Raw genomic sequence first — 23,639 nt, 5'->3', positions numbered from 1 at the left:
CAGTATGTCTTTGAATATTCGAACGGAATTCGTAGATTTAACGTAAGTTTTGCGAATGTTTGTTGTATTGATCCGGGGTTCCTAATTGATTATGGATAGGGGTTAGATTCCAGGCAGGGGAAAAGTATTTGCCTTCTAGCCTCGGCTCTGGGGTCCGCCCAGAATCCTGTCCAAAGGGTACCGGGGTACTTCCCCGGGGTAAAGAGTGGCCGGGGCGTGATGCTGACCATTCACCCCATCTAGTGCCGATGTCAAGAATCAGTAGGATCTATATCGTCTCTCCCCCCAAGTGCCTCGCCGCGAGTAGAGGAGCTACTTTATTTTCTTGTTTGTTGTATCAAGACTATTAAACATTTTTCTTTTCTGAGCGTCATTTGAAGTGGTGGATGTATCTGATCATTAAAGTTAAAAATAGGGCTCCCGACACAAAATGTGGTGCATAGCATGTTACCAAATTTTATCTGAATCCATTCGAACATAACATAGACCTTACGCTCCCTATTGCATGTTCGTGTTACAATTTTTTTTTCCAGAGAACTTTTAATTTGTTATTGTTATCCGACGTATTTAAAGCAACGACATTTTCGTGTGTACGCCTTTTATTATAGGCTTATTTATTTATTACTTTTAACGTGGGATAACACATTGTAATCGAAAAACAGAAGGGAAGATACTTCTTTGGAGAAGTAGTGAAAGGCGATAATATTAAAATGTTTTTGTTAAATGAATAGGCGAAATAGGTTAAATGAATGTGGTCTGGGTTAATCTGACTTGGATTCGGCTGTTCTGAACATCGTAATGAACATTCGCGTTCTGTAAAACGCGGCAGCGAAATTCTTCACGAGACGTAGGACACTCGGCATTAACGAAGGACTCTTCCCCATGTAGTTCGTTAGAATTTGTTATAAATTGGACAGAATCCTTTCGTGCGCCACGAATTTCTTACCACGAGATTATAAATACTGAAGGAGCAGCTACTGTAAAGTGGATCCGTTGTTAAAGAAAGAGTTTTGGGTCTGTGGGCCCTCAAGTTGCTCTTCGGCGAATAATTGAATAACGCCAAGCGATCGCAGTGCCACGAGCAACTTGAGACTTGAGTTAGGGAGGCTCAAGATTAAACCAGGGCCTCTGGATCAAGATTGAATTTCAGCTAACTGCTCAAACTCGGCCCGCAGCGTGGCTTAACGAAACGAGAGCGTGAATAGCGCGTCTCTTAATTTATTTAACGACACTTTTTCAGCTACAGAATTTTAGTCTATACAAAAGTAGACTAGAAACTATTGGGAAACGTGGGAGTAGATGCGAGGATAATATTAAAACTTCAATTAAACGTAGACTGAATTTTTATCGGAAAATTTATGACTACAGAGAATAAATTTTTAATTTTTAGCTGTAGTCCTCGGCTGCTGCACCATGTATAATCTGGTAGAAGTTTCGTAGGTGTGTGCTGCCTCCATCGTCAGGGCGATGGCTCATGGGATGGATGAAGAACGCAACTGTGTAATGTTGGCACTCTTCTGCCAGATTACACGGCGCACTAATGCAACTGCCCGTGAGAAACTGAAATTTCACGTAATGTAAAATTACTTCCAATTAATAAAAACTTTTTAACGCGGCAGACGGAAGTAGCAGTTTGCATGCACACTTATATCTCGTGCATGTAATGTTTCTCTGTCCTGCTCTTCGCTGTAATTTATGTCTACCCGAAAAGGAACGTGTCTGTCATAAATGTATGTAATTAAGCCCGGACATTAATAAAAAACTGTTAAATCGCCAGGAATAGACGCAGAAACTGAACATGTGTACCGCTTGGGAAGTGTTTATACACACAATATGCGTTTTGTGCTGTATTTATTTTATATCTAAGTAAGTCACGTGTGTTAAAACGGTAGCCTGTTTGAAACGAATGTCTTCCAGTCACTTAGTTAGAATTTAATTTGTTCTAAAAACATACAATACTTTCATAAATTAAAGTAATGTAAAGCCATCTCGCTACACGCCATGTAGACACTTGGGGGAGGGTGAAGGTATAGCTCCAACTCCTTCTTGACCTTGGCACTAGATGGGGGTGAGTGGTCAGCATCACGCCCAGTCCGCGCTTAATCCCCCGGGAAAATAAATTAGCAAAACTTAATGAAGCCAAATTTAATAATTTTTTCTTGTATTTATCATAAAGTTAATGTGTAGATAAAGACGTACACAGTGATGGGGAACAGGACCACGGTGGTTAGATGCTTGATTCTAGCAGATGCTTATAAAGTTTTGTAAATCTAGCGTAAATGAGGGACCAACACAAAATATCAGAATTCTGAAAAAATGTATGTAACAGTCATCTAGCCTATTTTTTCACCGTGGTTCTTTATTTGTTTGATTTTTAATTATTACTTATTTTCCTTTGATAATTTTCGCCTTCTTCCTCCCTTCATCCCCTCCTTGCCTCGTTCTCTCCCCTCCGTTTCTGTTGCACCACATTTGATTAATCCACCTGTGACCTCTTAGTCAAACATTTGCAGCCTAAAACAACGCATTCTGCAGCACCGAAATGTGTCCCGTCGTATGATGGATGCACGAGCGGCATTGCACATAAATCCTTTTGATGTATTTCCAGGCCATGACGTGCTGGATCAGGGTCCAGGAAATATTAGAAGCAACCGAGAAAAACACCGCGTTTTTAACACAAGGAAAAATGGGCTTTTGGCTTGTCTGTTCGCATTTGTCCTTTGCCATATTACGCTTAAGAGGTGATAAAAATTTGGCTGTGTATTCAAATGAGAATGAAATACGTGAGCTCTCTTATACTTAAGTAGTTTGTGTGATGATGTGAAAAGAATTTCTGACCCGGATGTCCAACAGTTGGTATAACTGTACTGTGTGGTAACAGCCAGACCGTGATCCCATGGTAAATCCCAAAAAATTATGCTACGTCGTTTCGTGCAGAACACTGAATATTTTACTTTTAATACCATTTCTAAAAAAAAAAACACAGCTATGAGCGAACATAAAAGTATAATCTTACATGCTGCTTAATATGTTAATGAAACTTCTTTATTTAACGATGCCATCTACAGCACACAATCTTCAGCCTGGAATGACGAGATACTTAAAGAATAATGAATTGGAAGGGAACAGGTCTTGGATTAATTGTAGTTGGTGCTGAGCGATAATAACCGCTTGGTTAAATTACGTTTTTCATCTATCAAAGTTTTTAAACCAAAGCTTTTAATGTATTTATTGCTTTTAACATGCGTCCTACATGTGCCACCAATCTCGTACTTTTTGATTTAGTTACTAAAATATTACCAAATGAAGAGCAGAGATTGTTAGATTACTTATTATTCAATCTGTGCTCGCCACGTACGTTTTATTTATTTGTAGTGTTCTGTCTGACGACAGGTCCATATATTATGAACAGGATCCTTCCAACCTCTTCAGGTTGTCAGGGACCTGCTCATACATATATACATTCTTGGCAGAGATGATCAGAAGTGGTTTGCCATTGCCTTCTTCTGTGTGTGAGTGGAGTAATTGTTGGGATGCCACGGAGAAACCGGGGAAGCCCCCGGAGGAAAACTCCGTGATGCCTAGCCCACGGCCTTGCCCAACACAAGTTATAAATTTGAGCACCACCGGGAATTGAACCCGGGACCCCAAGCTTACGTACGTAATTAAAAGTAATCCCGGAATTGCGGATAGACAGGGAATCTGTACGTCGGGGGTTATTGGGATACAGGGAAGCATTGCTTCTTTTCGTCCTGTTTTCATAGTTTTATAAGGAAATATGTTTCTTTGTGTCCCTTATAATAAATTTGGAATCAATAATGTTAGGAATAAAACCAGGTACAAACACCATACCGCTAGAAGCCATGCTACCTTCTTGCTCGTAATTGTCTTCCATGAACAATGTAACCTTATGAGAGCTACAACCACTTAATGAATAGCTACGGCCGTTTGTGTGTTAATAAACTTTGCAAGAGCAACCATGTATTCCCTAAGGTGAGTTTTTCTTTTGTAGAATGTAAAGTTTACACAGCGAGCCACGTGGAATTTTTACATGTTAAATTATAAAGCTGGCAAAAATTTAAATATTTAGTATTAATATTAATCAACAGACTTCGATAAAATTTGGCACTAGGGAGAAATGCTAAAAGCTGTGTAACAAATTTAAGTTCTGGGCCATTTCCTTTCCTGATTTTCGAGAATCTCAACTTGATCTTTGTTCCCTTTTTAAAAGGTGACTGATCGTAGAAAATTTGGAGCAGGCACGTAAAATATACATATCCATTAAGTTTTATAAAATAAACTTTTAAATATTTTTTTATAGTTTTTGATTATAAATAAACTTACGGGATCATAATTTATTCGTATGCAGTGGGATAACTGCAATGCGAGTAAATCTGTAATGATGTATATTTATCTGAAACAAACGAACATCAAGAAACACAGAATATTTTGTTTTGTAAAATGTGTGTTCTCAATTTTGGAGTAAATGCTGCACATTTGCCTTATATATATATATATATATATATATATATATATATATATATAGTGAGCCAAGCTACAGCTGGCTCTGGTGTGTCAGACGGCAGACTGTGCGCATGCGTGCGGGGAAGTTAAGCTCATTGGAGGGGAACTGGTGCGGACCAAGCTTGCTCGCCAGAACACAGAAGAAAGGAGTTAGACTCTCTGTCTCTTGTTGTCTGTAGCTACAGGTCGGTCGGCAACGTCTCTCCGGCTAGGCACGCCCTGCGAGATGACATCAGATTGTAAGTGTTTTATTGTGGTAGTTGCCCGTCCTATTTGTTATTGAATTGTTTGTTGGAGGACGGAGGCCGCTACTGATTTGTTGAGATATTTTGGGTCCCTCGGGGTTGTCCAGGCCGAGGGAGACGTAGGGTGTACTGCCGAGAGGGCACCGTATTGTGGGGCCTTGATTGTGTTAATATGTTTTAATTAAGAGCCTTCTGTTTTGTAATTGTTTTATCAATGGCTAGTGGTAGTGTGCATGTTTGACATTTGTGTTAAGAAATTAAATTGGTTTATTGTTAATTGTATCTTATTGTGTTTTGAGTACATTATTGTCTGGGGCGTGAGCCAAGCGAACCTACGACATATAGAACTGACACCTCCTTCCCATTTCGACTGCGGTTGAGGTTGGGGAGAGCGGATCAAATTGTAGCACAGCGTGGTTCATTATTTTCCATCTTGGAACGATCCCAGTTCTGAGCGTGGGTTCGCTTGACGACCGCTCCAGTTCCTCTATCAGCTTCTGTTTGATGTTGATCTCTGAGGTCAACTCCGCCAGCTCCAAACCGTAACGTGCAGTTTCTTCGTCTTTATCCTCTGTGTCTGTGACGCTGTCACTGTCTTCTTCATTTTCACCAGCCTTTTCTTCGCTATCAGTATTACCACTTTCACCCTCTGCATCATCTTCCACGCCATTTTTCTTGCCATCATCTCCTTCCCCTTGCTGGCCTCTACTGCTTCTAGACAGCAGTTCCATGTCCTTTTGTAGTCCTTTCTTTGCTTCAGCAATCAGGCTGCCCACAGAAGATGTATGCCAAAACTGCCTGTCATGGGCACATGAGGACTAAGTGGGACTCGTGCAGGAAGACACGAAGACACCATCTCCAGCTGCTGACACATGGCTTATGAATCTAGGAGTTTGGCACGAAGCTCTTCAATCTCTTTCAAGTAGCCTTCTATCATCTCTGTTACATCTGAGTCACTACCTGCTTGTATCCAGCCACCAACAGCCCTTTCAGCCAGAAGGTGGGTGTTCTTACTGCTGAGCACATCCATTGTTTCTTACATGGCGTTTACTGTAGTTCGCAGATTGTTATTTTCTGTCTGCAGCATAGTATTTTCGTGAAACATGTCATTTACAGTCTCAACGTCATCTTCGCCGAGCACACTTTTGCCCCGGTTGTATTCCAGCAGTTCCAGCTGGAACTGCTGTTATCTCTTGTCGTAAGAGAACGATGGTCCGAGATGATTTATCATGATTTATGGTAACCCTGTTCTTGATATTTCGTGCCCTGTTAGCATATTTGAGAGTATTCAGTGTTTCCATGAAGTCAGGATCACTGGATGACACACATGCTATCATTATTGTTCGGCTGTTACCTCCAAGTGAGTCCTGAAGCAACCTTGTAAGCTTTGAATCTCTGTACGGCACATGAAGTGCCTTTATTGACTTGTCACCGAGAGCTGATATCACATTTCCCAAAGCCAAGAGACCACAGTTTATTGAGATATCATATTTTGCACGTTCACCAGTAGCTCCAGTCCTCTTCAGGGGTTCTGACCCTGCTAGGTCAACAAAATGGAATTTGGCTGTAAGGGTTTCAAACTCACTAGATGGATCAGTTGCTACCACACACTCCCAATTATCTACATTTTCCACTTTCACCATCCGTTGTTGTTTAATGTGAAGTGTGAATATTTCATGTGAGCGTGAAGACTGAGAATTCATCTGGATGCTGGCCGTTGTCCTCGAGAGCGCTCCCATGCGCAAGCACTGAAGAGCATCCTCAGGCGACATGATGGGCTTCATAGATACTCCCATTACATAAATGCCTCCCGAAGCATCTTCGTGGATTTTAATTCCACCGTTCTCCGCATATTGTCCCCTTGAAGGATCAAATTATAGAGTTCCATAAACTGTGCGACTATTTTGAATTCTGGCGCCGGCTGACCAGATTCCTGAGCCTGGTTTGCACGGTCCTGAATTCCATGGAAGAGGTGACGTATCGCCCGTGGGACGATTCCAACCTGCTCCGACTGAACTTCCACATCAAATCCAGTGCCCAGAGTATACGTTTTTTCAGATCCTGTCTGTCCATACGCCAAAACAGTTGCATTGTAATCTTCAAGAGATCCATTCACAAGAGTTTCTACACAGGTTGTGTACACATCCTCTTGATAGGCATTTGTGTCAAAGACATAATCGTATGTGAAGACCTTGTCCGAGCCCAGAGTCACCTGGTGCTCGCCTGGCGTAACACTGGTTCAAATCCGACACACGTCGATCAGTTCTCGTGCTATCTGCGGTCTGATCCTGACAGCCACTCGAACACTTGAGTCTTCATCTCCTGCTGTTGTAGACATGGTATTCCTTGTTGATACAGCAGAAAATTCACTAGTTCAAATTGAGCCCAGCATAAATTTTAAATATTTGTAACAACCTATCACACTCACTTAATAAAGCAGATTACACAATCACTGAAACACGAACTTGTCGTACAACCATAACAAAAGTAAAAGTTTGTCCCACTATACGCCATGTAGGCGTTTGGGGGGAGTGGAGGTATAGCTCCTCTCTTCCTTGACCTCGGCACTAGATGGGGGTGAGTGGTCAGCATCACGCCCCGGCCGGCTTTACCCCCGGGAAAGGACCCCGGTACCCATTGTAGAGGAGGCTGGGTGGGCCCCAGAGCCAGTCTTGACGCAGAGGCTAGAGGAAAAATCCTCTGCCCCCGTCGGGGATCGAACCTCGGCCGTCCAGCCCGTAGCTAGTCACTATACTGACTGAGCTATCCACCACAGCCACTGAAAATACACTCGCACAGACTGCCCAACATACAAAACGATAAAACAACCTGAAATCTTACAACCTAAAAAGTTGCCAACGGATGTAGCCAGAACACAGAAGGTTTTCAGTCAGACAATCTCTCTCAGCTGGTCTGTAGCTGCAGGTCGGTCGACCACGTCTCTCCGGCTGGGTACGCCCTGTGAGGTGACATTAGGTGGTATTGTATTTTGTTGTAGTAGTTGCCCGTCCTGTTGTTTTGTTGACGGGGCACTACTATGTGGTTGATATTTCTGGTCCCTCGGGGTGGTCCCAGCCGAGGGAGACGTAGGGGTATTACCTATAGTGAGGCTGTTGTGTGGACCTCGATTGTATTAGATATTTTTATCTTGATTGCTTTGATTGTATTTACATATTTTTTTAATTATTCGTGTTTTTTCCCCCGTCTAATCACAATTGTATATAAATAAAATTATACATAAGATATTAAAATATCGTTTACATATTTGGTACAACTTTTTACTACATGTTTCGGTTACATTGAACCATCTTCAGGTGTAAAGTTAAAAGTTATTTTATTTTAATATCTTATGTATAATTTTATTTATATACAATTGTGATTAGACGGAAAAACCCACGAATAATTAAATTTTAATTCACAATATGACGCTATTGTATCAACTTATATTTTTTTAAATCAAGATCTTTGTTGGTAATAGTTTTGTGTTATCAATGGCCCAAGTAATATATATTTGGCATTCATATTAAGTACTGTATTGATGTGGCGTTTGTTTTGAGTAATTAAATTTATTGCATATTGGATATCTGTGCGTTTGAGTACATTATTGTCTGGGGCGTGGGCCAACCGAACCTACGACATGTAGAACTGACACCTCCTTCCCATTTCGACTGCGGTTGAGGTTGGGGAGAGCGGATCAAATGGTAGCAGAGCGTGGTTCATTATTTTCCATCTTGGAACGATCCCAGTTCTGAGCGTGGGTTCGATTGACGACCGCTTTTGACGTTGTTGTTTGTTGCATGTACGCCACTGCCTCGGAGATCTACCATTGGCCGCGACGGGTTTTGGTGCAGCAGTGTAACGAGTGGTCCTCTATAAGTTTTCTAAAGTAATACGAGGCTGGTCTACAAAGTAAGTTTCCCTGGGGCCGTTTACAGAAACAAAACACAATTTCATGGAAATATTTATTGCAACAGATACAGCAAGTGTCCAGCTATTTTTCAACATATTTGCCACCGGAATTGAGACATTTGTCATACCGTAGGACCAACTTTTGAATACCTGTGTCGTAGAAGTCTGCCGCCTGGGATTGGAACCACTGTGTGACAACCATCTCCGCCTCTCTGTCATTCTCAAAACGCTGACGCTGACCGGACAGGAATTTCTTGAGGTGTAGGAAAAGATGGAAATCACTGGGAGCGAGGTCCGGGCTGTAGGGTGAATGATTAAACACCTCCCAGCTGAACTCCTGCTTGAGACTTGCTGTCCGTCGAGCCGTGTGCGGCCTAGCGTTATCACTGACCGCACTTCACAGTCGGCGGGAGCTGGAATAAGAACCTCCATCTTCAACAGCTGCAACGATGCTACTGTGAGAACGCGGGAAGTACCGTTAGTGCATGCGCCATGCTACGTCATTGCTCTATCACGTACGCACAGTCGCTTCGCGCAATATAAGGTTTGCTAGCTGTGGGACGAGTGGGAAACTTACTTTTGGGACGCGCCTCGTAGATGTGACTGCTGATTTGTATACATTTTGTGTTATTGACTTCGCCATATAATGGATTGTGTCTTAAGCAGCTAACCTGCTTTAGTATACCGGGCTATGTAGGTTTAGTTACCCGTGGAAACTTGTAGTTTGAAACACTTATAGAGAACCACCTGAAGATGACCAGTTAAGGTCGAAACATGTAGTGGATTCTTAATAAGCATTAAAACTGTAATAAGTAAGCATTGCACTGTAGGTGGATTGTCAACCGGAAGTTTGACACAGAACAGGATGCGTCCCTTAAAACTCGTTCATTGCAGTCTTCACGAGACTCTACCATTGGCCTCTCTCTTCTGTACCACGACGATGTAAAAACCGCTTGGGATATGAGGGATTTTGCGACACTTCTAACATGTACTTAAATGAAGTCCCTGTCGGTACTTACTGTTGAATGTCCCCGTGAATGCGGCTAATTTCAAATTATTGTACGCACAATTTTGTTCAGATGCATTTTGCAAATGGATGTTCTCCATTTTGACGAAGCTGAAAAGATAATTTAATATCGTGGGCACAAGTTGACCTCTGATAATTGGATTTGCTGCTATTTGCTGGTCCATTAGGCGTGTGACGTCAACATGTGAGCGGATGTGGTCATTTCAATTTCCGGAAGTTTCAGTCATTCGTTCGTCGTAAAGCCTGGAACAGAATTTTAAGAGAGTTCGATATTTCCACGTCTTATTCAGGATAGAGTTATTAATAGCTGATTTGATTTACTGTGGATCTTGAACTTTTCTGAAACTGATTTTTCTGTTATCTAACCGATACTGAAGAGTCACTTGTGAGCTTTAAGGGCAGAGTGGAGAGCTTTTCAAAGCGGAAGTGGTTCTATTTATGCCCCACCCTGTTTAAAATCTGAAATCTCTTAATGGATACTTGTCTTGCTTTATTTAAGGATGTTTTGCATATAACATTGAATGCCAGGATCAGTACTTCAAAGTGTTGCGCCAGAATTTGCAAGTAGGCACTGAGTAAAATCATGAATAACGTTAGGGAGGATTAAAGGCCCCCAGATGGAGATCCAGAGTCTGTTTTTCCGGATTACAAACGAATACTTACAACCGTACAACGACGTTCGTGTGAATGAAGTTTGCTGTGAAAATATTTACGTGAACAATTTTCCGATGTTATTTTCAATTTGGGACGATCCGTAAGAAGACCATGAATTATATTTTCTATGTTCCCCGAGTATAAACACAAATAGTGCTTCATGATGGTACAAACGGTAACTAAATACACGTCTTTGGGATGAGAACGTGTGTGAACGGCCTTAAGGTATGTTTCTCATTCTTGAGGATTGTGTGTGGGCAGCTGAGAAAGTCTCATATTAAAATGTTCGTCGTTACAAAACGCTACAACAAACCTGAGACTTGGTGATCTGTTCTGAACAAAATAATTAATTTTCGGCTTTTGCAAAAGGAAAGGGATGTTTTAAACTTCTGGGCGACACGCAGTTTCCGAAGAATGACTATGCTCCGTGTATTTAATTATTTTTTTAATTTGTGAGTTTTGTAGGAGTTTACTTTTTAAATTAAACATCGTGCGGTAAAGGATTTCTTAACTTTAATAAATGTTTGTTTTACAGACGAGTTGGACTGTGATATAACTTATTAATTTAAGATTTACTTATTTATTTAAACATAAGACGCGACTCTCCTAAGCAATATTTTCGTAGCTGACTCGATGGAAACTTTTGGGAATTTCTTGAGGGTCTAATTTTGCAGGGGTTGTGGGTGGAGACTTCTCCGGATATTATTTGTTCACGTTCTATTGATTCCCGATTTTTCGCTGCCGTTCTTATTCGTCTTATTGCCATTTGTTTTGGTGGGTTTTTCTTTCCTGACGCAATCAGCAGTTCAGACTATGAACCGCTGGACGATAATGAATAATGATTGGGAAAGGATATGGAAGGAAGCGGTCGTATTTGTCTCGAGGGACTGAAGACTATGCTTTAAAGAAAACCGGATCGCCGGTCTCTGGGAAGAGATTTGAACCCGAGAAGTGACTAACGGAAAACATTAATATTTTTAAGTCTGAGGATACTGACAGCGGTGCGTCACAGTCTGTAAAACATTTCTCTTGGACTTTATCCGTTGTCTAAAATGTAAAATTAAAACGTTTCGGAAGCTGATTCTGCTTCCGTCTTCAGGTGAAAAATCTATCAAGATTACCGACAGCCGGGACGAGATTGGAACGGGGTCCTACCGAATGTAGTGGACACAGAGAGGCCGAGTTGAAATCACACATTTATATGTAAACAAACAAATTTTGCAAAGAAATGTTTCTTTAATGAAACTTAATGCTGGTTGAGGGTTGCACTAGTCTTGCCAGAGTTTGACGTAGCAAGCGCAGCTGCGGACGGAAGAATGTAGCGCTGTTGCCAAATCTTCATTTGAGGATTGGCAGCTGGGCCGACGACTCGCTGAATCTCCCCCTTCCCGTCCTTCTACAGGACGAAAGTTGCAGTAGTAAAAGGGTAAGCTGCGTTGCCAGATTTTTTCATTGGATCTTTCAAGGCTCCTACTATGCTCTGCAAAATTATTTTGCTCACTTACTCAATTACTTTCTGTACCGAGTCCTTCCTGAGAAGCTAACAGTCCCTCAGCCACTCAAGAAATTCCCAATATTTTAAGGTTCATTACCATGTTCGCAAGAGCCCGCCACTGGTACGTATTCTGAGCCAGATTAATCTGGTCTATTCCACTCCATCGTGTTTCTCCAACATTCATTTTAATATTATCCTCCTACCTACGTCTCGGTCTTCCTATTAGTCTCTTTCCTTCTGGTTTGCTGACCAAAATTTTGTATGCATTCCTCTTCTCTCCTGTGCGGGCTACATACCCTGCCCATCTTACCCTCCTTGACTTAATCAGTCTAATTATATTTGGCGAAAAGTACAACTTATGAAGCTCCTCATGCAACTTTATCGAGCGTCCTAGTATTGCATCCTTTTTCGGTCCAAATGTTCTCCTCAGCATCCTGTTCTCAGATATCCTCATTCTACGTTTCTCCCTTAGTGTCAGAGACCAAGTTTTACACCCATACAAAACGACAGGCAAAATTATTTTTTTATTTTTACCTTTTTAGACAGCAGACGAGAAGACATGAGGTTCTGAACTGGACTTAATATTCCCACGAATAAAATTTTGACCACAGTTGCACAACATTGTCTCCGCATTGGGAACAGCTGTGTCCAGATTTTTAATAAAATCCCGTCTCCCGCACGAGTCACTCAGTCGCATTACTTTTTCAAAACCGTAGCTGAAAAGTGATGGCAAATAGAAGAAAGTAAGTTTGGTTTCGGAGGGGTTAGAGGGGGAGACATCTTTCCTAAGAGTGTGGAAGTTGATACCCTGATCATAGTTCACGTATTTTCCGGGTTGTTGGTTAGATTGGATGACCGCCCTGGTCGGCCGGCCAGAGGACGCTACGGACCTGCCACCTGGAAGTAGATCAGAGCTCGCGACGCGCCTGGAGAACACGTGACCGTCGTCGAATTCTGTTTTGTGGTGGACGGAACTGCGCGTCGGTACGACGGACCATCAAATTCCGATAGGACAGTAATTAACTAAGTGCACGGAAAAGACTCGTTGAACTTTCTGGTTTGGCCAAAGAAAATACTCCCTGCCGTTTGTGGAACACGGAATCCATTATCGTGTTCACTCTGCTGGACCTCATCCTCAGCCAAAGAAAGCGGCCCACGTCTTCATGTCCTATTTCATTGAAATCTATATCCGTATCATCCCATCTACTTCTTGGTTTTCTAAGTTTTCCTTTTGATTGAAAGGAACAGACACGACTATACAGAATTATTACGCTAGATAAATGAAAGAATTAACTATTTTTATTAAGAAGGAGAATTATCGAGACCAAAAGGTTTTTTCGGGCAGAGAGAGACCATTCAAATTTTGGTTAAAAAGTAAATTAAGTAAAGCTGTCCCACTATACGCCATGTAGGCGCTTAAGGGGAGAGGCGGTATAGCTAGTACTCATTCTTGAACTCGACACTAGATGGGGTGAATGGTCAGTATCACGCTCCGGCCGTGCTTTACCCAAGGGAAAGACCCCGGTAATCATTAGATAGGAGGCTGGGTGGGCCCCAGAACCGGTCTGGACGCAGAGGCTAGAGAAAACATCCTCTGCCACCGTCGGGAATCGAACCCCGGTAGTCCAGTCCGTAGCCAGTCACGCCGGCTCATTAAAAAATGTTGGTTGTGAAATAGAAAGGGGCTTGAATGTATTCCGTGATGTGCAAAGAAAGAGTTTTATGTTAACGTATGTAATTAAAAGGGGAGTGGATTTGCCATTTTATGATTACGGTGAGAATATCCGTTAACTGCTTCACAAACAGGGCATTTGCTTTCCGCAGGTATAGATGTCTCTGGCGTTGTACAGCCGGAGATGGAAATGTGATTACACCATCGTAAATGCGTTAAATGGGATATTATCTGCAGTTACGACTTATGCGCCAACCCTGGAGCCGACGAGAGAATGCGTAATCCGCCTCGCTGAAACATCGGACAGTTACGCACTTCGATGCTCAGTTTTAAGAAATAAATGTGCAGAGGTGTGTTACTACGGACCACACCATTTCTAAGCGAGCTTTAAGGGAATTTTATTTTATTATGTTCCTGAGATGATAATATTGCGTCATATTGTGTTGAATATATACTTGTTCAATTTTATCAGTCTAATCACAATAAAATATTATTAAATATTAAAATATTACAATTAACATTTAAATATTTACAAATTTAAAATATATTAAAATGATGCTCTCTATCGAAATGTTCGATTTACATTAGAGCATCATGATGATGTAAATCGAACATTTCGATAGAGAGCATCATTTTAATATATTTTAAATTTTTAAATATTTAAATGTTAATTGTAATATTTTAATATTTTAATATTCAATAATATTTTATTGTGATTAGACTGATAAAATGGAACAAGTTATTATGTTCCGTTAATATTTCTTCGTTTCTTTTCGTTTTTCGCATCTTGTGTTGAAATTCTGTAGCATAAATGGGCTTTAAGAATTTATAATCTGCAGCACTGTTTCTTAAACTGTGATCTGCAGGAATGCTGACGGACTAACTCATTTAACAATATCCCTGCTGACAACGGTACAGTCACCTTTATACACGACTTTACTGTAGTCATTTTTAATTCGATATTTATTTCTGGGATCTCCCGAAAAAATAAGCGGGAATGCTAACCACTCGGCTTCGACTTAGATTACACCCTGCTGCCCCTGACAACTTTATAAAAGTTCGAATCTACAGGGCGTGAACTTAGACCGGGTTTTCAACAACTAATCTGCATTCATACATCTCGAGTGATTAAAGATGTAATATCGAGTGAAGAATGTTGATGCAGGATAACTTTCGAGAAGCTTAAGTGTGCGCGCGGGACAAAATTAAGCAAGGTTATTGATAAAATGAATTTATTCCTACATTTTATGATGTACATCTTACAACTTTTAAAAATGTCCGCCACGGTTTCAATGCATTACTGTGCTTAATTCAAACAAGCATTCACTGGCACTTGAATAATTTCGGATTGATCTCGTATGACCAGCAGTTAATTGAACCACTACGACCAATCCACCTATTTTCGTAAGTAAGCGTGAATCGGCGATTTATTTAACTCATAACAGAGCACGTTTGCCGCGACTCAAGACTCTCTCGTGGTGGTTCAACTGTCTGGCTACATCATTTCAAAAATTTGCTACGGTGATGAATTATTTAAGTGTATGAGTCACAGAGGACTGTGATATTTTCGTGTGGAATTGACTTAGGAGTCGACTTTTAGACAACTGGAATGAAGAACGGAGAAGTACGAGGTGCGATCGAAAGGTTTACAGACTGCGCGTATAAAAACCCGTACACTTATCTCAGGTATTAAATTCATCCATCACCCTCGACATAGTTCCCCTGGGAGTGAACACAACGATCCCAGCGCCGCTGCCAAGCCTGGAAGCATCCCTGGAAATCTTTCTTTGTCAGCCTGTCAAGCACCATCTGCGATTCTGCCTGAATCTCTTCTATCGTCTCAAATCTCCTTCCCTTTAGCTGAATTTTCATCTTTGGGAAGAGGAAGAAGTCACACGGAGCTTAGAAAGGAAGTTGGGGTCGGTTCTTGCAAGATCTTTGAGCTCCTGACAAACGAGAAGTCGATTCAGCTTCTGGTCCTCAGACAAGATGCGTCGCATGTGGAGTTTTCCTTTAGAATTAGCTGACAGGTCCCATAGCCTATCCCAACAATGTCGCACAAGTCGTTGATGGTACGACGTCGATCTTCGTGAATGGCCTGCCAAATCTTCGTAACATTTTCGAGCTTTGTGCTCGAAGATGGTCGTCCAGAACGCTCGTCATCATCGACAGAGTTTCGGCCATTTTTAAAACGTGAATGCCACACAAAAGTTTGTGCACGACCCATTGCGGACTCCCCAAATGCTTGCTTTAGCATTTCATAGGTTTCCGTAGCCGTTTTGGCGAGTCTTTGGCAAAATTTGATGCACACGCTATTCCGAAATCGCAGGAGGGTCGGTGTAATGCACTACCAAAACGCCCGTAACTAAGAAACAAATGCTAATTCGATGATGCCTGCTGGCACACTGATTCACTATGAATGTAGACCGCACCCCCTAGCGGCAGAAGCTGGTACTACATCCTGTCGCCCTCTATTGACACAGTCTTGAAACTTTCCGATCGCACCTCGTAATTTCAGTACCTGGGAACATTTCCCACACGTATGAGATCTGCCGTTCTCAAGGCGGTATTAACGTCGTGTGGACTTGTAGGTAGATACCAACGTAAAGGTGGAACAAATTGTGTCATTAATGGTCGGAGTTAAGACGGCCAGACGGCGTCGCTAACCAGAAAACTAGCGTCGACCTTTCCTCCGTTTGTTCCCGTCTTCTCACAAAAATTAAAGGACCTGAGGTCGCCTGCGAATACGAGTTTAGACTTCACGCCGATCAATTATGTCAGAGAAGTTGGCGCTAGAGCACGGCGCTCTGTTAACGAGGTGCGTAACTGCCTGCAATTCTGCGGAGTGGAATCGTTGAGAAGCCCATAGTCAGGAAATTGGTAGCGGAGGCAGTCTTCCCACCTCCAACTGAAGACCGGGATATCCTGCGGTTTCCTCTCAAATTCAAGGACAGGCAGCTATTTTGAATTAAACTAAGACTTCTTTCTTCCACACCGAGTCCAATTCGTCGATTGTTAGTCATACTATAATTTGAGGTTTGTGCTACCGACGACGTCTGTAAATGAATCGTAAATAAATTTTAATAAAGGGTCTAGTGACCGATATCCGTCACGTTTGTGCTTGAATAGTTATTATAACCGTAGTCATGGCAACGCCGTAAAGGTGTTATGGGCCATATTGTTATATTTACTGACCATAAAATCTTCCTCATTACGTGCGGCTAATAATTGTCGTGGGCCCTCTCTCACCCCAGGGTGTGGTTGTTGACAATTATTGTTGCTACACTTTTGAGCTTATTAGTTTCGCTCATGTCGGAGGAGACATTAAAATTATCGCTGATAACTCGTCAGTAAGGTAAGACTTGAGGTTCTCACAGCGGTGAGTATGAAGATATCCGTCTTCTGGGTTATTGCGCTGTGTAGTCTGGTCGATGTTAACCAACGTTTCAGAGGTCATACTGCCTCCGTCATCGCCCTGATGACGGAGGCAGTATGACCTCTGAAACGTTGGTTAACATCGACCAGACTACACAGCGCAAGAACCCAGAAGACAGAAATCTTCATACTCATCGCCCTGATGACGGAGGCAGTATGACCTCTGAAACGTTGGTAAACATCGACCAGACTACACAGCGCAAGAACCCAGAAGACAGAAATCTTCATACTCTGATGACGGAGGCAGTATGACCTCTGAAACGTTGGTTAACATCGACCAGACTACACAGCGCAACAACCCAGAAGACGGATATCTAGTCAGTAAGGATATGGCAGGGATCTGTAGTTGCCTATTTAAATGAGAAACCTCAGTCAGGAGAGTTTCTGGGTTCGAGTCCTGGTGAAGATGATTTCTGTGACTAAGCAAGGCCCTAATAATTTGCAAGCATTTGTCGAATTTTCCCCCCAGAAACACTTTAGCCCCGCTGCTACTAAATAAGCACACAAGTAGAGTTATGATGAAGTGACTTCATAGGCACATTGTGGTTTATGAGACGTCTTTTATCTCAACAACTGCTGCGCTGCCTTACAGGACCGCTTTACGCGTCCTATTCATGAGTCTCGGTACCGAAACAGCAAATCTACAGTCCAATTCACTTCCTTCTTGAGAGATCTGCTCAGGCTCACAGATCATGCATCATGCAGTAACGTAATTAATGAGACGGCCCAATACCGGCTAAACCAGTAGTTCAACGCGGTAGTGAAGTACGAAAGTTGGTTCTCAGAGACCGAAAGACTTATGTAAACGCCAGAGACAAGAACTTTGAAACCAACCAAACTGTTAGACAAAAGAAGAAGTCAAATATTTAAAAGTTATTACACATAATTATTGATTCTTAAAATATTTGGGTTACCAGCTCCATTGCCATGTTAATTTCCAGAACAGAGAACATTGTATACAAAAATTTAGGCACCAAGTAATATTTTACTTGTCGGTACGTACGTGTTTGTCCATGATCAAAGTGAATTAAATATTGGGAGGTCCACAAAATATGTCCGAAGCTTGAAGTACATTGTAACTTACTGATTAAACGTGGGTCGTTTACAACAGAAAATGGATTTATTTCCCACAGTTACAATTTATAATATTTTTTCTTTACTTTACTTGAAACAGCTGAAATAATAACCCTCCGAATAAGTGTTGTCTATCAGGAACTCCTCACGTCTTTAAGTATGTTCTTTTCTGAACCACTCTTGTGTTCTCTCGTCCATGTCTTTACACTTAACTCGCTGTTATGACGACTGGGCCTAGGATCCACTTACACTTCTGTAACTGTTAGCGAAATCCGTCGAATGTTCTACTCCACTCCAGAAAATTGAGGTAGAAGCTCCCAGAAGCCATACTAACGTCATGGCGGGGTTAGGCGACAATATTTTCGAATCCACTGCTCATAACTGAATGGAACGTAAAATTCAACGACGGAGCAAAATTAGAATTTGTCGTAGCAAAGTTATACACGTGGATCTCTGTCAAATGCGGCTTGCCTAGGTCGATGACTCGCTAGAGAATTTCTCGTGTCGGTAGCTGATGTAATCCCATGTTTTAGTGTTTCGAAACTGTCTAGAAGCCCAACAGCTTCATAAACTGCTTTTTTTACTGCCTCTCAAGTCAAGGGGTGTTAAGTCTGGTTATTAGTAAAATTTTCATGAATATCAAGACTTCTCGGATATTTTTGTCATAGATGTTGATAAACTAACTAACTAACTGACTAACAACACAGAATTAACCAAAGCCCTCCACCGGACCCTGTCCTGGGCCAACGAAATCCAGTCTCCTTCAACTCCTATCTCCCATAGATCCCGCCCGACATTATCCTCCCATCTACGTCTAGGTCTCCCCAGCGGTCTCTTCCCCTCAGGCTTCCTCCTGCCTGAGATTATCCTCCCATCTACGTCCAGGTCTCCCCAGCGGTCTCTTCCCCTCAGGCTTCCTCCTGCCTGAGATTATCCTCCCATCTACGTCTAGGTCTCCCCAGCGGTCTCTTCCCCTCAGGCTTCCCAACCAACACCCGGTGCACACCTCTTGTCCCATCCATGCGCGCTACATGCCCCGCCCATCTCATTCTTCTCGACTTAATCACCCTGACAATACTGGGGGAGGAGTACAGATTTTTAAGCTAATTGTTAAGTACGTGGAGACAACTAGATGGCTTACCGAACCCGAAGGTTCATCACCGAATTAACCAAAGCCCTCCACAGGACTCTGTCCTGGGCCAACAAAATCCAGTCTCCTTCAACTCCTATCTCCCATAGATCCCGCCTGAGATTATCCTCCCATCTACGTCTAGGTCTCCCCAGCGGTCTCTTCCCCTCAGGCTTCCCAAATAGTGGACCCAACCAACCAGATGGCTTACCGAACCCGAAGGTTCATCACCGAACTAACCAAAGCCCTCCACCGGACCCTGTCCTGGGCCATCAAAATCCAATCTTCTTCAACTCCTATCTCCCATAGATCCCGCCTGACATTATCCTCCCATCTACGTCTAGGTCTCCCCAGCGGTCTCTTCCCCTCAGGCTTTTGTCCCATCCATGCGCGCTACATGCCCCGCCCATCTCATAAGTTCGTCATTATGTAGTTTTCTCCATGTCCCATCGTCTTCTCTCCTAGGCCCAAATATCCTCCTCAAACACCTGCAATCTGTGTTCCTCCCTCTGAGTGAGAGACCATGTTTCGCACCCATACAAAATGACAGGCAGAATTATTGTTTTGTCTAATTGTAGGAAATGAAACACAGGTTTTTCTCCGTAAAGGTAATGAAATCTTGCATTATCATCATTACTAATTGCGATTTTCTAACAGAGCCGAGGGACCATAAATACTATTATTATTTGAAGGGGAAAATAATGTAGTCTGGATCTTTGATGTAAAAAAGTGATCTTCACCAAATTGCAAGGACTTGGAAGAAATACTTGACCTCGCTGCTCAAAGTCAACATTAAACGTTGCTGGCATTGCTACGCCGCGAGTTCTGAGTTGTCACCACTCCACTGATTTCCAGTGTTGCAAGAAATGTAAGATTTTGCTGTGACCTTGAAGAAAGGAATTTTTTGACCGGTGCCGTAACTGATTCGATGGCTGAGTCTTCGTTTAATGACTGTAGTCATTCAGCTGGTTAAGAAATTTAATGATTGTTTTATGAATCCCGGAATTTTATTACCGTGCTACATGTTACGATACGTTAAGCGGATTAGTGAACTTTGCATGTGAATGACAAGTGCACTGAAACTTGACGTACTTCGCCTCCTCTTTTCCATACTTTTTTGTCGTCCGTCTTTTACTTCTGGTCCCATTATTCTCCTTTCTGCTCCTTGTTCTTCGTTCGTTTTGCATGTCGACATCTCTTTAAAATACCTGTCGAAATGCACTGAACACGCGGAGTTCACAGACGGACAGCGAAAAATGTTTCAATAAAATGTTTCCAGTCGTCTGCGGTAATTGTCTTCATTCAGTTGACTGTTTGCTGCTTCAGGTATCCGTACACCTCTTATGACTTCTATTTATTAGTTTATCAGTATAGGTTTCCTCGCTTTACCCTCCCCTAACGCCAGTTTTTAATCATTATCGCTTCCGTCTCACATTTTCACGCAACCTCCCATAGCCTATCCCAACAATGTCGCATAAGTCGTTGATGGTACGACGTCGATCTTCGTGAATGGTCTGCCGAATCTTCGTAACATTTTCGGGCGTTGTGCTCGAAGATGGTCGTCCAGAACGCTCGTCATCATCGACAGAGGTTCGGCCATTTTTAAAACGTGAATGCCACACAAAAATTTGTGCACGACCCATTGCGGACTCCCCAAATGCTTGCTTTAGCATTTCATAGGTTTCCGTAGCCGTTTTGGCGAGTCTTTGGCAAAATTTGATGCACACGCCATTCCGAAATCGCAGGAGGGTCGGTGTAATGCACTACCAAAACGCCCGTAACTAAGAAACAAATGCTAATTCGATGATGCCGGCTGGCACACTGATTCACTATGAATTTAGGCCGCACCCCCTAGCGACAGAAGCTCGTACTACATCCGGTTCGCCCTCTATTGACACAGTCTTGAAACTTTCCGATCGCACCTCGTATTGAGTGTCTGTCTGTTCGTACAAGACGGACCGGGTACAGCAGCTGTGTGCCTACGGTAACGCTGTGGGTCAACCCAATCGATGTTCTTGCCACCACCGTCTTGACAGAGATTAGGTTAATCGTGGTTTTCTTCGGTCTGGTCTTATACATTGTGGGACTTTAAGACCTGTCTTGGAGCAAACCACGACAGTTTCGCTCCAAATTCTTATACAGACAAACTCATGATTCGTGTTTCGACGCCATTAAGATGTTTCACAGACTCAGTTCCATTACCCTGTCAATCCTTATAAAATATTATAAATTATGTTTATTTTAATGTATATCATACAAAATTGTAAAGTTTGGACAGACATGATCAAATTGTAGCGCAGAACTAACTCCATGTAGCAGAGTCCCATTTGAGAAGCTATCAGTTGCTCAACTGGGCAACAAGATCCCTGACATTTATGGAACCCGAAAGTTCATTATCGTGTTCACGAAAGCCTACCACTGGGCCTTAGTCTCGTTGAGTCTAATCCGTTCTATCGCCCTGTTTTCAGGACTCATTTTATTATTCTCGTGCCATCTACTCTTACGTCTTCCATGTATGTGTTTACCGACGTTTCGGAGGTCCTTGCTGCCTCCATCATCAGGTCGATCGATCAGATGATGGAGGCAGGAAGGACCCTCTACTAGACTACACGGCGCAACAGTCCAGCAGACAGCCATCTTGTTATCATACCATCAACTGTTTTACTTAACTCTATTTGTTTCGTTATCCGTTTGTTAGGTGGCGCCAGTTCGAGGCCCAGCGTAACATATTTTAACTTGTTACCTAATTGCAGAAACTCCTTCCCGATTACCTGCACAGCAAATGTTTATCTCATTTTTCGACATCGAGGTCTCGGATCATTTTCTTCCTTATAAGGACTTTCGATGTGAAGCTCCTTAGCAAATTCATTCCAGACAACAAAACTAAGCGAAATTTAAATTTCCATGAGGGAATGAAGGGTTTAAAGGCACACGGTACTCCAAACCCGTTCGTAAGTACTCCCACGAGTACTACGATATCATCCGAGAAGCCACAGGTTCCGATATTTTCACGTGACTACTGGCTTGAACTGCGCATGCGTTCTGGATTACTTTTATCACGAGACGTAAAAGGAGAAGTCATTATTTTGATCCCTGAATGGGCTTTTCTTGGCGTACGATGCAATAACGCGAATGACTGGGCTGTATCTCCCTTCCATATAGCCTGTCGTACGTATGTATTCATCAGGCCGTCTGAGTGCCTTGACGTCATTTCTCGTCCCTACGACGGGGTAAAGTGGTTTTATATGTGTATATTCAGGTGTCGGGTTGTCCGATCCGTAAATTTGAAATTTAGGCGACTCATCTGTGGAATGTCGTTTCGGAAATCGAAAAGTGTGCTTTCTGCTTCCGTCAAGGTTGAAGAAGCACTGTTAAAGGTTGGTAATGAGGCTGTCGTAAATGCGATAATTCTGCGTTATTTTGGCTTTGAAAACCGGAAATATAAATTTCAAATATTACAAATTACTCAATTTTCATATACATACGAGGTGCGATCGGAAAGTTTCAAGACTGTGTCAATAGAGGGCGAACCGGATGTAGTACGAGCTTCTGCTGCTAGGGGGTGCGGCCTACATTCATAGTGAATCAGTGTGCCAGCCGGCATCATCGAATTAGCATTTGTTTCTTAGTTACGGGCGTTTTGTCGATGATGACGAGCGTTCTGGACGACCATCTTCGAGCACAACGCCCGAAAATGTTACGAAGATTCGGCAGGCCATTCACGAAGATCGACGTCGTACCATCAACGACTTGTGCGACATTGTTGGGATAGGCTATGGGACCTGTCAGCTGATTCTAAAGGAAGAACTCCACATGCGACGCATCGCAGCCAAGTTTGTGCCAAGGCTCCTGTCTGAGGACCAGAAGCAGAATCGACTTCTCGTTTGTCAGGAGCTCAAAGATCTTGCAAGAACCGACCCCAACTTCCTTTCTAAGCTCCGTGTGACTTCTTCCTCTTCCCAAAGATGAAAATTCAGCTAAAGGGAAGGAGATTTGAGACGATAGAAGAGATTCAGGCAGAATCGCAGATGGTGCTTGACAGGCTGACAAAGAAAGATTTCCAGGGATGCTTCCAGGCTTGGCAGCGGCGCTGGGATCGTTGTGTTCACTCCCAGGGGAACTACTTCGAGGGTGATGGATGAATTTAATACCTGAGATAAGTGTACGGGTTTTTATACGCGCAGTCTTGAAACTTTCCGATCGCACCTCGTACACGGTGTCTGCTGTCCAGTAAGTAAAATCCTTCAACTATCATAAGGTGACTTATCACGTTTGTCAAAGTTCAAAGTAATTAGTGTTACTACAATTAATTGACATCCCACTGTTATTAGAGTACGTCATTGGGTTAATATTTAATCCTTCTGAACCCTAAAATATTAAATTTACTGCTTGTTTATAGGAACTGGTGACTGTGTTGGTAGGGTGTTGGGTGTGGGGTGTGGGCGTGTATCTGTGGACCTGAAGGCGGGGCATCT

At 42.5% G+C, this 23,639-nt stretch overlaps 1 protein-coding gene and 1 pseudogene across 3 annotated transcripts in view; one reads left to right on the top strand and one right to left on the bottom strand.

The window, feature by feature from the left end:
- The window catches only part of LOC110832402 (uncharacterized), a 277,620-nt gene that overhangs the window by 60,785 nt on the left and 193,196 nt on the right, over positions 1-23,639 (top strand). The gene's annotated exons all lie outside the window — the stretch shown is intronic.
- LOC110832401 (kinesin-like protein KIF21B pseudogene) lies at positions 5,102-7,247 on the bottom strand (annotated as a pseudogene).

This window comes from Zootermopsis nevadensis, unplaced genomic scaffold (assembly GCF_977971745.1).
Source record: "Zootermopsis nevadensis isolate Lab colony 2312 unplaced genomic scaffold, Znev_1.0 Znev_ptg000013l, whole genome shotgun sequence".
Lineage (NCBI taxonomy): Eukaryota > Metazoa > Arthropoda > Insecta > Blattodea > Termopsidae > Zootermopsis > Zootermopsis nevadensis.
Note: the sequence above shows the minus strand (reverse complement) of the source record. Positions and strands in the feature narration are given on the sequence as shown.